Source organism: Hippopotamus amphibius, chromosome 9, assembly GCF_030028045.1.
Source record: "Hippopotamus amphibius kiboko isolate mHipAmp2 chromosome 9, mHipAmp2.hap2, whole genome shotgun sequence".
In the NCBI taxonomy this organism is placed as follows: Eukaryota; Metazoa; Chordata; class Mammalia; order Artiodactyla; family Hippopotamidae; genus Hippopotamus; species Hippopotamus amphibius.
The window spans coordinates 56,512,521-56,527,016 of record NC_080194.1 but is presented as its reverse complement, the minus strand read 5'-3'; the positions used below and the strand labels follow the sequence as shown (position 1 = coordinate 56,527,016).

The 14,496-nt window shown below is 34.4% G+C and overlaps 1 protein-coding gene across 3 annotated transcripts in view; it reads right to left on the bottom strand.

The window, feature by feature from the left end:
• The window catches only part of SESN3 (sestrin 3), a 63,175-nt gene that overhangs the window by 40,547 nt on the left and 8,132 nt on the right, over positions 1-14,496 (bottom strand). Inside the window, exon 1 of one of the 3 annotated variants that reach the window (XM_057748290.1) lies at positions 9,057-9,078. The exons of the other annotated variants lie outside the window; for them this stretch is intronic. The gene's annotated coding sequence lies outside the window, so the exon portion shown is untranslated. Of the gene's footprint in view, positions 1-9,056; positions 9,079-14,496 lie in introns of those variants that run through there. 3 annotated transcript variants of the gene reach the window in all.

Below are 14,496 nucleotides of genomic sequence, written 5' to 3'. Positions count from 1 at the left end.
ACAACTATTCATATAGGTTATAAGACCTAAAGATTAAGTTCACATGATAAAGTACATTTCCAAATCAATAAAACAACTCCAATGATAGTTTTTAGAGGATTTAAAGATGAATCAAATGGTGATTTTATGGTACACTCAAGAGCAGAAGTGAACTTAACGAAGTTAAGACACTCTTACCGATGTGAATACAATTATTTTAAATAACAGTCTGAAGAGACATACATGATTATTTAATCCACAGAATTTAGCTGGCAAATATTTTAAAATAATTTCAAGGTACCAAGGGACATCTGTATTTCTGATAGTCAATAATTTCTTTTGTATTTTGTTAATGTTATTATTTGATTTCTCAGAGAAAAACATGAAAACATCAAATAACAATGCTATATGGAACAGAGGCCCCAGTTTAATTTCACAGATAAGCATTGAAGTAATTTATTCCTATAGTGGCAAAACATGAAATACAGATTCATAAGTCTTGAGAGGCAATGTTCTACAAGGTTTTAAGGTAATGGGGTCCTTCTCTACAAAAGTTAACATCTTTCCCCCCAAAAAAGTACTTTTTTCTAATTTAGAGAAAAATGTGATAGCTTTTCTTATTACAAATAAAAAATAAACAGAAGTGTTTCAAAAATACACATTTCCCCAGAGAAAAAGTAATACGTTACAATGGTAATAGTGCAGCATCCAAGACAGCAGGTAAATATTTAATCTCTTCAAGCCTCAGTTCATTCTTTCATCAAGTGGGGATGGTATCTCAACTTCATAAGATACATGACGAGGATTAAATGAGATAAGGTATGAAGAAAAAAAATCTAGTACTGTGTTAAGAATATATTGGGCACAAAATGAAAAGCAGCCCTATATTCAAATTTTAGATAGAATTTCTGGCAAGATTTACTAATTTCCCTCCATTTTGGATTATGTTTTCCTAAGAGCTTCATTAAGAAATAAATTACATTATTGTTGGTACTATACCACCCCCCAACGTATGTGCTCTTCCCGCTTTCTCTGTAGTTTTTCTTTTTTCTGATTATAAAATTTAACTTTTACTCATGATGGAAAATAAAGAAAAGTACAGAGAACAAACTAAAATTCTTCATAATTTCATCATACAAAAACTACCACTGTTAACATGGTGATTTCTATCCTTCCAATATGTTTTTCTAGGCATATGTATGTAGATGCATAAATAAAAATTTACTAGAGATCATGATTTTTTACAGTTTTGTAATTTCCTTTTCCCCATAATTTCCCCCAAACATAAATTTTAATAACGTTATAATAATAAATTATGCTTTTAACCATGAATTTAGGTGATGAGTACATGACAGTTCCCTCTGGGGCCCTCACAGGTGACATACTTTAAAGACATCTGTGATCTCTAATGATCTAATTATTTCAAAAAACCTACTGAATTTCTATGCCCGATTTATCACATTTATAATTAGTGAATTTACTAAATTAATCACACTATTACAATGAATTAACTAATAAAAGCCAAGGATAAGTTGGAAAACAAAAAAGAGGATAACCTTTTCAATTACAGTCACTCTGCTATAACACAACATATGTGCCCCTAAAAATTCACTGTACTGTGCAAAATCATGCAAGAAAACCACAGGCTTATGGGGAAAATGAAGTTAAGGGCGCAATACTAAAAAAAAAACTGCATTAGTTTTACGCTTTAAAAAAGGAACCTAATAAAAAATGGTATCATAGTTTCACACGTTAAACTGATAAAAAAAAGAAAAGTATTACAATAAATACGGCACATTACCTAGAAAAAGTTCTGAAATTTGTTTGTGGAAGTAGGTGTTGGACGGCCTGCAGCTTGTGAGTATGAAGCAGTGGAAGGAGGATGATCTGAAATTGGATGGAAAGTTGTGACAGCAGATGCGGTTGGACAGAGCTCAAAGCACACTGGTGAACTGAGGCGGAGGGTGAATGTTGGAGCCTCATGTGTGTTTAGGGTATTTCTAGGCAGCTCAGGTCACCGGGGTGTGGTTTTCTGAATTCACCTAGTATTTCTCTCAGGTGAAATATAAGCAAATACAAAATTCACCATTATGCTCAGATTATTCCCTAATACATCCATCGGAACCAATCTGCTTCAGTGTTATAGCAGAATGAACAGCATGCTGCCTTCTGACACTACATCAGTGAAGCACAGCTCTCATTCAGACAGAAAGGAAGATTAAAAAATGCATTAATTATCCCTATGGACCAGAAGACTCAAGACTGTTTAATAAACAGATGTGAAAATGTTTCTATTTTTTAAAAAGGTTAATTTGACAAAGTTCACAGGCAAGGTGAAGGCAATGAGACAAACTCAAATGTGGAAATTCTGCTTTTAATTGTCATCTAGTTCATGATAAGTAATGCTCTAGAAATACCTATCTTCCTTGTATCAAAGATTTGGTCATCCTAAAAAAAAAGTAAAAACAAAACCAGAGTTAATTCCGGCAGTTTATAATTTGATTTGCATTATTTAAAGACCAAATCCACAGAAAAAGATATCCAATTTTATCAAGAAAAATGAGATGTTCTGATATCATTAGTGATAAAATAAGGTATATATTACAGATGACCATCAATTACTTCCTGTTATGTGGTTAAGGTATGTTTAGAAAAAATGACAGATCATGTTTCCAAATTCCAAAGTTGTAATCACATAAACCAGCAACATTTCTATCAACCAAAAGTTATTTTTTATATTTATAAGAAATATAGCTAAGGTACTCATAGAAATACTAGATCAGTGGACCATTCCCTCCCATGCTAGACAGAATAAAATCCAAATTATCTTAATATTTCTTCTGCTTTTAAAGGTTCTTAGGAGAGGAAAACCATATCAAATCTATCACCTCTCTTGATAATGAATTTGTCCGGCAACTCTCAATCAAGAAATCACATGTATTTACCTATATCAGAATTTATAGATTTATAAAGGGAAGTGAAATAAAATAATCAGGGCACATGGATGAAAACTCCTTGACAACTAGTAAAAAAACAAACACGAAAGTAGTTCACTTCTATTTATGAGATAGAAATGGGGGGAAAACAGTGACCTTCTACATGTCTGCCTTTTATTTCTGGATACTGAGAATTTCTCTCTAGGCTGAGGGAAAGTAAGTAAATAAGGCAACAGTTGAAGCGTGGTCATCATAGTGTTAAGTTAGCTTGTGTACCTGCTCTCCTCACCTATGAAATGAGGATCATAATTGTTCCTACCTCACAGGGTCATATGGTGTAAAGCCTAAAATTAAGGCTCAATATTCTGTGCTGCCTAGACATTTGATGAAATCAGGAAGACCTCAGATGGCCCAACTGCAAGTTCCTCTCCCCACTCTGCTCATGCAGATAAGGTCCCTTGGCCAAATAACCCTTCTTATCAAATAGACCAGGTGTAATTCCTGTTGACTCCTGAGTAGCAGGTTTCGGTTCCCCCCAGCCCACGGAATTACTCAAGCAAGACAATCACAGATTTCCACAGGAACCAGGAGGTACCTCACTCTTGATACTACACAACCTCCCTCCCACAGCCCCTAACTGCCCACTCCTGAGTGCAGCCTCCATACGGCCTGCAAGGCATGCAGCAGGTTCTTTCCGGGGGCGGTGAGTATACACAACTAATCAACTGTTGAGTGTTGTTTCTTTGGTGATCCCCATGACTCAAAGCTAGGAAGCCCTTCCTCACTAATGGGGTGAATAGGAGGCTATTGAAACAGATAGTAAAAATATGATATGAGCTAATACCTGTCAAGCTTTTAAAACAGTGCCGTATTATCTACTATATATGTATTTGCTATTATTAGAATTATGCAGCACTGAGTTCATAAAGTTCAATGTAACTAGTCAAAGCATTTAAACATTATCTAACAAGTTAAATAAAAGATTTATAGAACAGACTGGATTTCAAAAACTCTTAATTGGCTCACAGCAGTCCTTTAATTCAATATTTTGCTCAACAAATGATCCAGACAATTAAAAATGGAAAATGAAATTAGAAAGTAAAGCTGCTTAAGTGACAAACACTCATTTACAAAGTAACTGATTATAGATACACTATAATGAGTAGATGATAATTTTGAAGAATTAAAATTTAGATTAAAAAATCATTAAAAATGCAGAAAGTCATCAAGACCACATCACTCTGCCTTAAAAATAAGAACAAGTATCTGATATTTAATACTTGACTAACCTTATCTGTACACTAACATATTTGGATTACTGAAGTTTTATTCATGTCTTCATAATTGTTAAAGATAAATAATAATCTATGACTATCAATAAAATGCCAAAAGGATATATACTTTCTATTTTTACTTCCCTTCATAATAATTTAGAAAAGATCTTCCTCTCCAACTAAACAGTAAGCTCGCTAAAATCTAGGTCATATTCTGTATATCTCTGTATTCTTCAAAAACCCAAGAACATAAATGCTAATTAAGTATCTGTAAAATTAAATTATTTCACAAAATAACCACCTTTTCCTATCTTTAGGTCCTAACTGAAAACACCTCTAGATTAATATATAATGTTCAAATTATAGATGTGACACATTTCTGAAAACTATACAATAAGTCTCATCTATCATACAGTATAAAAGCAGAAGAATACAACTGTAGCTATCTTTTGAATTCTAAATTAAAGAGAAAAAACTAGTTTTCTGTTTAAATATTAGTAAGTACAATACATAAGGTTCTTAAAGGGAAATCCTGGAATGACTGCTATGATAACATAAAGGAATATGGTATAGGAACTGCTGTGATACCGTCACTCATTGCCAGATTGTATTTATCTGTGTCTACACATCTGAGCTCTCATCAGCCACCGTGTTATTCCCTTGGGGGTTTAGCCATAGCTCCTATGGATATCTATTAAATCCATGAACTTTGGTTTTTATCTCAATGCATCTTCAATTTACCATCACTTGGATTTGCTCTCTGCACTATCCTTCACTTAATTTGTTCTACTCTAATTTTCAAAAAGCTCAGAGCTCTTAACGTTTTTATAAAATACGCATTTATTGTTAAAACAAACAAAAGGCAATGAAGAGAAACAGATGGTAAAAATAATTTCCACTAACCTCACCACCCAGAAATAAATACTATTCATTTTGAAGTCTATCTTTCTGTACTTTTACATTTTATCTTTTTTTAAAAAAAAATGAAGATGAAAAACTTCATATCTCTTAAAAAAAAGGTCTTTTCCACTCAATAACTTATTATGAACATTAGTTCTCTTCAACACATAGATCTACATCCTAAGAGTTGTCCAGTAGTCCACTGTATTTAGGTCACATAGTTTGTTTAACCAATTCCCTCATTAATGGTAATATCAGAGTATTAGGTATTTACTAATGACACTTTTAAGTTGAGAGATGCTTCAACTGGAAATTAACCCCATACTAAGATAAGGCTTAGTCAAGGAGGAAATGAATACAGAAAAGAAAAGGACACAAGACTACAAAGGATAATGTGGTCTTATTCTTTAGCCTCTAATACACTGCACACTCACTGACATTTACTAAAGGCTAGGTGGCCCAGCAGTGAGAACTACAGGGCTTTGCCTCTTAAGTGGGTGTGGATGCAAGAGGCAGCAAGGGATGCAGGTTGCCAAGGGAGTCTATTGACAAGAGAAGTAATCCATAGATCCCAAATTGTAGGAACCAGTTAGAAAAAAATGACATAAATTGTTAAGCTTTTATTTTTAATCTCGTCATTGCTTCCAGTGTTTCAGAGATAACTCTGTTTAAATATAATCAAGAATGGCCCATAATTTAGTGAGTATTTTTATTCTTTATGAGAATGAAATTACAGCCAGACCTAGGCAACCCTTTCTTTTTCAGGGCCCCAGTTCTAATCTTATATTTGAGCCCCTCAGATTTTCTATTAATCTGAAGATAATAATCACTCATTAATTAAGGGAATAAATTGCTATATAGCATTCTGAAATACTCAGACAAAAAGTGCTATGTAAAAAAAGACATGTTATGCTAGCTTAATCAGTCATGCAATAACGGACAGGAAATATTCTCATACCTTAGTTTTGCGGTACTGCTATTTTAGACCATGAAAATGCCTTTTAAAATTTCCTTTTTTATAAGTCTCAAAGTCAAAAGCTGACTGCCCATTGCCATGGAGACAGTTCTATTTAAGAGACTATATTAGTCCATTCCTCACAGGAGGAGGATAAAAAAGTGGTCAATAGAAACGCATCGCTCTCCATGGTTTAGAATTAAGTCATTACAAATGCTTCTTGGGCGGCCAACACACAAGGGAAATCTGGGAGAGGGGTGGGAGGGGCAATTTAATACAGCCCGTTATTTTTCCTGAGTAAGATCAACACAGGTTAAATTTTCATACTAAGCCAGAGCCAATATGAGGGAAATTCCCATTACCTCAAAATTAGATTCAACCAAATAACAAAATAAAATTTCTTATATTCACTATCCTAGATAGAACTGCAACGAACTCAATCTTGCATTTTCAAAGAGCAACCTTTAACCGTTTAATTTATCCAGGGCCCATGTTTAATATATATTCCTTAAGTTTGTGTTGTTTTAATTTTCATGCTTCCTGACACTCCATTTGTAATTGAAGAGGAAGCTACCAGTCTATAGGTAAAAAAGAATAGTCATGATTTATATACATATGTAATCTTGTCTAAGACTCAAAACAGTTTTTAAAAATGTAGCAATTTTAAGTGTGTCTTTAAGACAAGCATATTCACTTCTCCTTCTATTTAAGAGAGGATGTCCAAGAAAATTTTATTTTCCATGAAAACTTAAAACATCAATCTTCCTTGAAATAAAAGTAACTTAAGATGATAAAACAGAGTCTACCAATGTTAGTGTTAAAACACTTATTTTTATGTAAACAAGGAATTCCAAGAGATATTCTCACTTGGCTTCAGTCATAAACAAAGTTTCCAAAACCCAACTCTTTTTCCCCTGAAGCTAAAGTTCAGAATGTAGCAACAATACCACACATTTTTCTCAAGGTGAGAGCACACTGTACCTGAAAGTCTCAAATCTATATTTTTAAAACAGGCAAAATAAATCTTCCTGATTCTAGAGCTGGTACTTGTCTATTATCTCTAAAGAGTAGAGATTTAGTATCGATTTAATGTGAAACAATTTCCTCCTTTTACATTTCTCAAATAATTGATAACGCATACTGAACACAAAAACAGATGTATACATTTTGACTTGTAGAAGCATTTAGTTAATAATCCTAGACTAGTAATTTTCAATCCATAGAGTGCATCACAATCATCTGTGGGGCTTATACAAATACCTCCAGAATTTCTGATTCAGCAGGTCTGGCATGGGGTCCAAGAATTTGCATTTCTAACCAAGTCTCAGGTGATGCTGATGCTGCTTGGCTCTAGGACCACACTTCAAGAACCATTGTCCTAGACCTTAGACAAACTTCTTAGACTAGAGAATTGTTCTTCCTTGTTAATAAATTACTTCAACCTTTCCCAAAGTGAACCGTCTTAAATAAAACAATAGCTTCAGTCCCTGGGGGAAAACAGTTAATCATAGCAATTAGGAAAGGCTATTAATGCAATCAAGACTATGCTAATTCCTAAAAATTGCTATCTAGTGGTTGGATAACTGCTGTGAGGTTACAATGACTTTCAGGAAAATAAACCGCTGACCAGCAATCAATGGCTTGTGTTCCCTACGAATCCTTGAAAAACAAGTATCTACTATTAAATCGTGCAAAGGAACTCAGTACTTGCGTGAAAATTTTTCTTAGAAATAATTGTAAACCAATTATGCCAATTACATATGTTCCAGAAAATGTATACGTATTGAGTTTCTATGAGTCCCATCTAGCTTTTCCACTGACTTACATCTTCATTTTAGAAATCCTCAATCTTGGACTGACTGATCCACAAGTGACAGCACATTATGTTTTAGTTTTCAAGTACTCCACAGCTCTGCTAGATACTTAATTACCCATAAACACTAAAATGCATTAAAATGACTATAAAGATAGAATAAAAGGAAATGGTCTTTTACAGTAACAATGTACTCCTCTCCTTTTTTATGGTCATGAAGTGCATACCTGTCACTGAAAAAAGAAGTGATGGACAAGGTAGGAGTTCTAGAGGACAAATTACTTCATTTTTATGACATCAGAGTACCTTTCACGAAACGTCGTAACACAGTAGTTTGTTAAAAGCTAAAATTACTAAACGCACACTGCCACACAGGTTCAAAGTTTACTGGCACTCTAAAAGATGCAACACCCTGTGGCACATTGATGGCAGGATCCTGAGTTTGTTTCTTACTTACTCAAGTAAGAAACTGTTTCTAAAAATATCTGAAGTTAAATGAAGTTATCCTCCAGGTATTCATTAATTATCAATTCTTTCCATTTGCCATCCTGACAAATATGTTCTCTGCGATAGGTTTAACACAGATCATTAGTAAAGGAAGTGATAGAAAAACACATAGGTGTCATGTACTTACCTTGAGAGGTTTAACATCAATTAAAAGTAAAATATTTTCAATTAATATTTGCTGCTTAGACATTACGGAAATCTGTTTTTTTTGTTTGTTTTGTTTTGAACCATGTGTATCAGATTTGTGATTATTTCTTAAGTAACAAGAATGATCATTCGTATCAATACTTGGGTTATGTACATTTAATTCTCCCAAATATGATCATAACCATATGCAATCATAGCAAGAGTTGATCAATAGAACTCCCTACCAGATCTAGTTTGAAGGACACATTATTAAAATGCATAGTTACCGATCTTCATTTCAATGAAGATTCTGAGTGACTGATGAGGGTTTGAATCTTGCACACTGCACTAGCTGTGTCACCGCTCTGGGTATCATTAGATCTCAAGCATGAAAAACATCATAGGCTGATGCTTTTACACATGTGGGACCTGGATAAGCGATGCCATGTTGTATTCACCGATTAAATGCTCAGTGTGAATTTTTAAAGCTCATCGCCATAAAAAGTATTTTGAATAGCTAATGATTTTCCAGGTTTAAATTATTGAAAGCCATCACTTCTACTCACCAGAAAGGGGTCTGTTTCCACAGAATTATCCTCCCCTCTCACACGCCCTCCAACACCAACATTCACGTATCTCTGCATTCAGGTACTACCGTGGTCAGCTCTGGAGCACGTGTTCATTTCACTTATACGTTCTTGGGTGTCATTATGTGAATGTTGGTTGAGGATGGTAGTTAAGGAGTTAGGACTTTAATGGAATAAGACAGAGTTTAACACTTTAAAATTGCTTACTATAAAAACTCCGATGCTTGTGACACTGCCAACCTGTAGTCATAGGAATGTCGATGGGACTAATGTATATTCTCTTTATGTGAGACCTCAAAGATAATATGAGTAACAGAGCTCTGAGATCCTAACACAGGGACTCTAACCAGCACAAAAACAGATTAAGTGATTAGTTGTACATGGTGACAGCAATCCAAACAACTCAGATTTTGGAAAACTCTCGAAATGTAACTTTCATTAAAATGTAAGCCTCTGTAATACATAATGGCACTTCCACTGAACTCAAGCAAGGTGTGACAATTTCAAAAGAGGTAAAAAGCACTACGTTTATAAGTGGTAAATGACCTGAGAAATGTGCTTTCAAGTATATTCAGTATCTACAGATTTTTAGTTTTACTTTGGATGCATCCAAATTACATGCTATCTATCCAGGTACCAAATGGGCAGGTCATTCCAGTTAGATATTTTCACAAATGGTAGTGTTTATTACATAATTGGCTTTTGATTAATTTTGTACACCAATGAAAGTAGACAGAATTACACAGAAAAAACTTTTAATGGGTCCTATTTACTATTGATATTTTAACAATGAGCAAAGCACAATTCAGAAAGGTCACCTAACCGACATCTTTGTGCAAAATTCCCTGAACTGCTTCTATACCAAGATGTCAGCAAACTCCCAACTGCTGGCTAAATATGGACAGCCACCTCCTTTTTCACTGCTTGGGAGCTAAGAATGGGTTTTACCTTTTTAAATGATTGAAAAAAAAATCAAAAGAATGTTCATAACATGAAAATTACATAAAATTAAAATTTCAGGATCCCTATATAAAGTTGTATTGGAATAAAGCTGCATCTATTCTTTAATAAATTGTCTATGGCTGGTTTTACAATACAGAGCTGTCTCTGTGACAGCTACTTAGGCTTACTTTGGACCAGCAAGCCTAAAACACTAACTACTCCTTTATAGAAAAAGTTGCCAAATCCTGATCTATACTATCTGCCAAGTGAGGGGCATCATCTTGAAGATCTCTTTGTGAGATCTAGATATGTGTTGCAACCCATCACACTGCTTAGGCAAGAAGCCTGCTGTCCTCACTTTGTGTTCTTTCTGTGTCTAACGGGCAGGATCACTTAATGTCTGTTGAATGAATAAATGACTGAAAGACATTGACATAGTATTTGAATGGTTTATAAATGTTTATAGCCTTTACATTTCTTGCTGCTTAAGAATATGAAAGCCATTAAAGAGTAACAGCACTGAGACACAGAATGAGTGTAAAATGGCAATCCATATATTTTTACCAAAAAAAGGAGAACTGTTTCTACATTTCTGTTTACCAAAATATATATTTTCCTTCATTTTTAAGGGCACTAAATACTAAATAGGTCTCTTGCATAGTCAAAAAAATGCTTGTAAATTCATGCTAATCTTGGGTGTTCAATAATCAATGTACTTTGTGTAAAGAATATTAGAACCTAGACCTTGTAGTCATTTTAATGGTTATACAATATGAAACAATTGCTATCTCACAAGATTATTAACTATAAGTCATACTTTCAAAAAATAAAACTGTAACACAAGTAGGATTCCACACTCCATCTGAGATTTCGTTAATTTCAAGTAATATGTCATACAAAAAAGCTTTGATAAAAGAATTTGAACATCACTTGGGGTTTAGTGCTGAGGTAACTTTAGCTTAGGTCACTTTTGTTTCGTTTTCATTCTTTTTGAGTGGAGTAAGTTTGCTGGGCTAATGTTTTCTTTATTAATTTACACCAAAAGCATTAAAATACACATTAAATTCCTAATTTCAAATAAAAATGAAACTTTCTGGGAAGTTAAACTAGATTATTTTTTCATTTATATTACAGTAAAGACAACTATGGGTAGTAAAAACAGCTTAAAACGCACCATTCTGGACTAGAGTCTTACTGAGTACAAAGTGAACAAAGACAGGCCAGCTTGATGCTGGCCATTGGTTATCTCAACATCCTGATTATCATCCAATTTTTATCCCTTCCATCAACTCCTACTGAATATTGGATGAAAATGCATTAACACAGTCTTCCTATTAGACACAACAACCAATAACCAAACGTATCCTGGGAGCGAACATATTAAAAAAAAATCTTTTTTTGTCAAAATCATTACCCTTCTTAGTGTTAAGCGTACAAGTTAGGAAAGATAGCTTCAGTGAAGCAGTTACTTACAATTTCACAATGTATCTTCCCCTGGAAACAATGTTATACCTAGTAGTTAGGTTTCCAGCCTAATCAGTAAATGCCTGTTGAATATACTAGTTATATTAATAGTACTCTGGAACCTAACTAGATATTTTACTGTGTTTCTATGGAAAACTCTCAAGAGTTCCAATTAACAAACAGCAAAACCACATCTTCCCACAAATCCCTCTCCCAAACATAAACCCTTTGTAAGACTAAAAACTCTTCTGTAGACATAGTATTGCAGGGTGTTGGTAGGGGAAGGCCAGCAGAAGGATAAAGTCCCAGGGTTTCTTCACGTTCTTCTGTCATCATTTTTGTCTCAACACAGGAAGCCAAAATGAATAGTGGAAATAAGCATTCATGCTACTTCTTATTTTCATAAATTAACTATTTTTTACTGCAAAAAATTTACCAAAAAGTGAGAATGTTTCTTAGAGGTCCTCTTTAAGAGACACAATACTTAAAATGTTTCTAGACAGTGTCTTTTGTCACAGACATTATAGCAGTATAGAACGAATCAGTGCTATTGAACTAATGAATGGCTCACTGGCAAAAGGAGTGGGTCAAAGTTTGCTGAGAAATTAGGAAAAATATGTCCTGGGATTAGGGAAGAATGGTCCCACAATTTACACTAGCTTTACATAGGTAAAACAGTGAACTAGATAGGTCAAAACTGTTCAATGAGAACTTCAATTTGATTCTCACTGATTTACTCTTATAAAGAGAAAAATTTACATTCTTCATGTAAAATTAAAGTAGTAGAAAATACCTGAACTTGAAATCACTCTTATTAATGTCTTAAGAAATCAGGTCCTATTAAATTTCATTCATTTTACATTTTCTGAGTCTTGTACATAAAGAAAACATATGGAGTATAAGGGAATGCAGTATTTATAGCTGTATAAAGAGCCAGGCTTTGGAATTAGACTGGTTTCAAATCCTGAGTCTGCCACTTATAGGTACTATGACTCTAAGCAAGTAATTAAGGCTCTCTGAGCTCTAGTTTCTTCATCCATAAAGTGTGAATAATAATTCTTTATAGGCTTGTTATGATGATTAAATGTAATACACATGTAAGGCTTAAATACTTAGCACAGTCCATGGCACATAGGTGGTATCCAATAGAAGCCACTATTGTTATTGATATTATAAACTGCATTTCAAAACAAGAGCACAATGCTTTGTGATGACCTAGAGGGGTGGGATGGGGAGGGTGGGAGGGAGGCTCAAGAGGGAGGGGATATACGGATATATGCATATATATAGCTGATTTACTTTGCTGTACAGTAGAAACTTACACATTATAAAGCAATTATACGCCAATACAGATCTGAAAACAAAACAAAAACAAAAACAAACTAAGACTTACAGTCTCAGATAATTACCATAATCTTCCACAAAATCCAGTTTTAGTTACCTGTGAGGTAAATTTGACCTTTCTAATTCTGCATATATCTAAAGAGAGAGAGAGAGATTTCATTTCTTCAGCTGCCTCGTTCCATCTTTGCAATATAGGAAGATGTAAAAATAAAATATATATTTAGAAATGAGAACGTATACCTCCAGTACAAGTAGCTTTTCTTACTAGAGAAAATAAGTCTTACTCAAAACTATACTTTAAGAAATGTCTGGTACAAGAAATAATATGGTCCTAGTCAGCCAGTTTTATAGTTGGTCATACTTATGCATGTGATATGTTCAATACATTCTTTGTGAAACATAGGCAAAATGCCTATCATTCCTTATTAGCTTTGAGCAGCAAAATGCAACCCACCACTGAATAACCCATAATATTCAGGTATCCCTTAGGGGGCAATCAATATTCTGGCCCATCAACCAATAAATAACTTCTGGGAGGCTCTAAAAAGTAAAGGCTAGCTAAGGGGTAGTTCAGGCCTATGAACAATTCTCTGGTTCACAGTTACCAAGGGAGTGCTTGCTGGCAGAGGGGATCATAGCCGGTTGCGGATATCCCAAAGTAAAAGACTTGGGGGAGGTAGAAGAGGGAAAAGCTTAGCCAGAATTCTCTGGTGAAACAAACCTCAGGAGGAGACCTGCAGAGAGATTCAGGTGTAAAGATTACTCCTCTAAAACAGCTTTTCCTTAGAGAACTCTAGTAGACTCCAGGAGATGAAGCATGTGTCCCTATCAAAGCAATGGCCATTTTACATTTCTGAGGAGGACCAACTGCTAACGCCAGTGTCCTGATCCCCTTAGTGAACTAACATTCTTGCTCCCTATCAGAACTCCCTCCAAAAAATGGTATGATATTTAATGGAAACATTCTCATGGTCACAAAGATGAAAAAGTATTTTTTGTTATTAAACTTCTCAAAGCATTCAGATAAACTTTATCCATAAAGATGACAAAATATGGCCATAAAGAACAGACAAATCTTGGAAAGTCAGAAAAGAACTGTCACTTTCTTAGTTATATTATACTGTATTCACTATAAATGTACTGCCAACATCTGCTAAAAATAAACTTTCCATTAACCTGATCCCAAATAAAAGGCAACCCAGTAGGGGAAAGATATATGTAAATTTTAATTATAATTCAAAATGTGAAGTGCAGTAAATGCATTATACTTGAGTAGCATGACAAGAAGATAGAAGAAAAGAGTTTGAAAATTAGGAAAGACTTTTTGGAGATGTCACAAGAGTTTTGAAGAAAAATTGTGAACAAATAGAGATTCTACATGTTAACTGTAGATTTAGATGGCATAGGATAGATATTTTCAAACAGTTTATACTGCATGTACTTATAGATTTACGGTAACTTATGCAATACATGACTAAATGTGTTGGCTTGGTAACGTGTGTACTGCGTATTATGAATTCTACCTCCTCCCTCTATCCCCACTCGCCACCACAGTGATGTCTAAGGGACAGGTCAGCTACTGGTAGTCATTTGCAGGTCTCCCCAAATCTAATCAGATAGATCCTTACGTCCATGCCTTGAAGACCACACTGAACTACAGGTAGCTGTT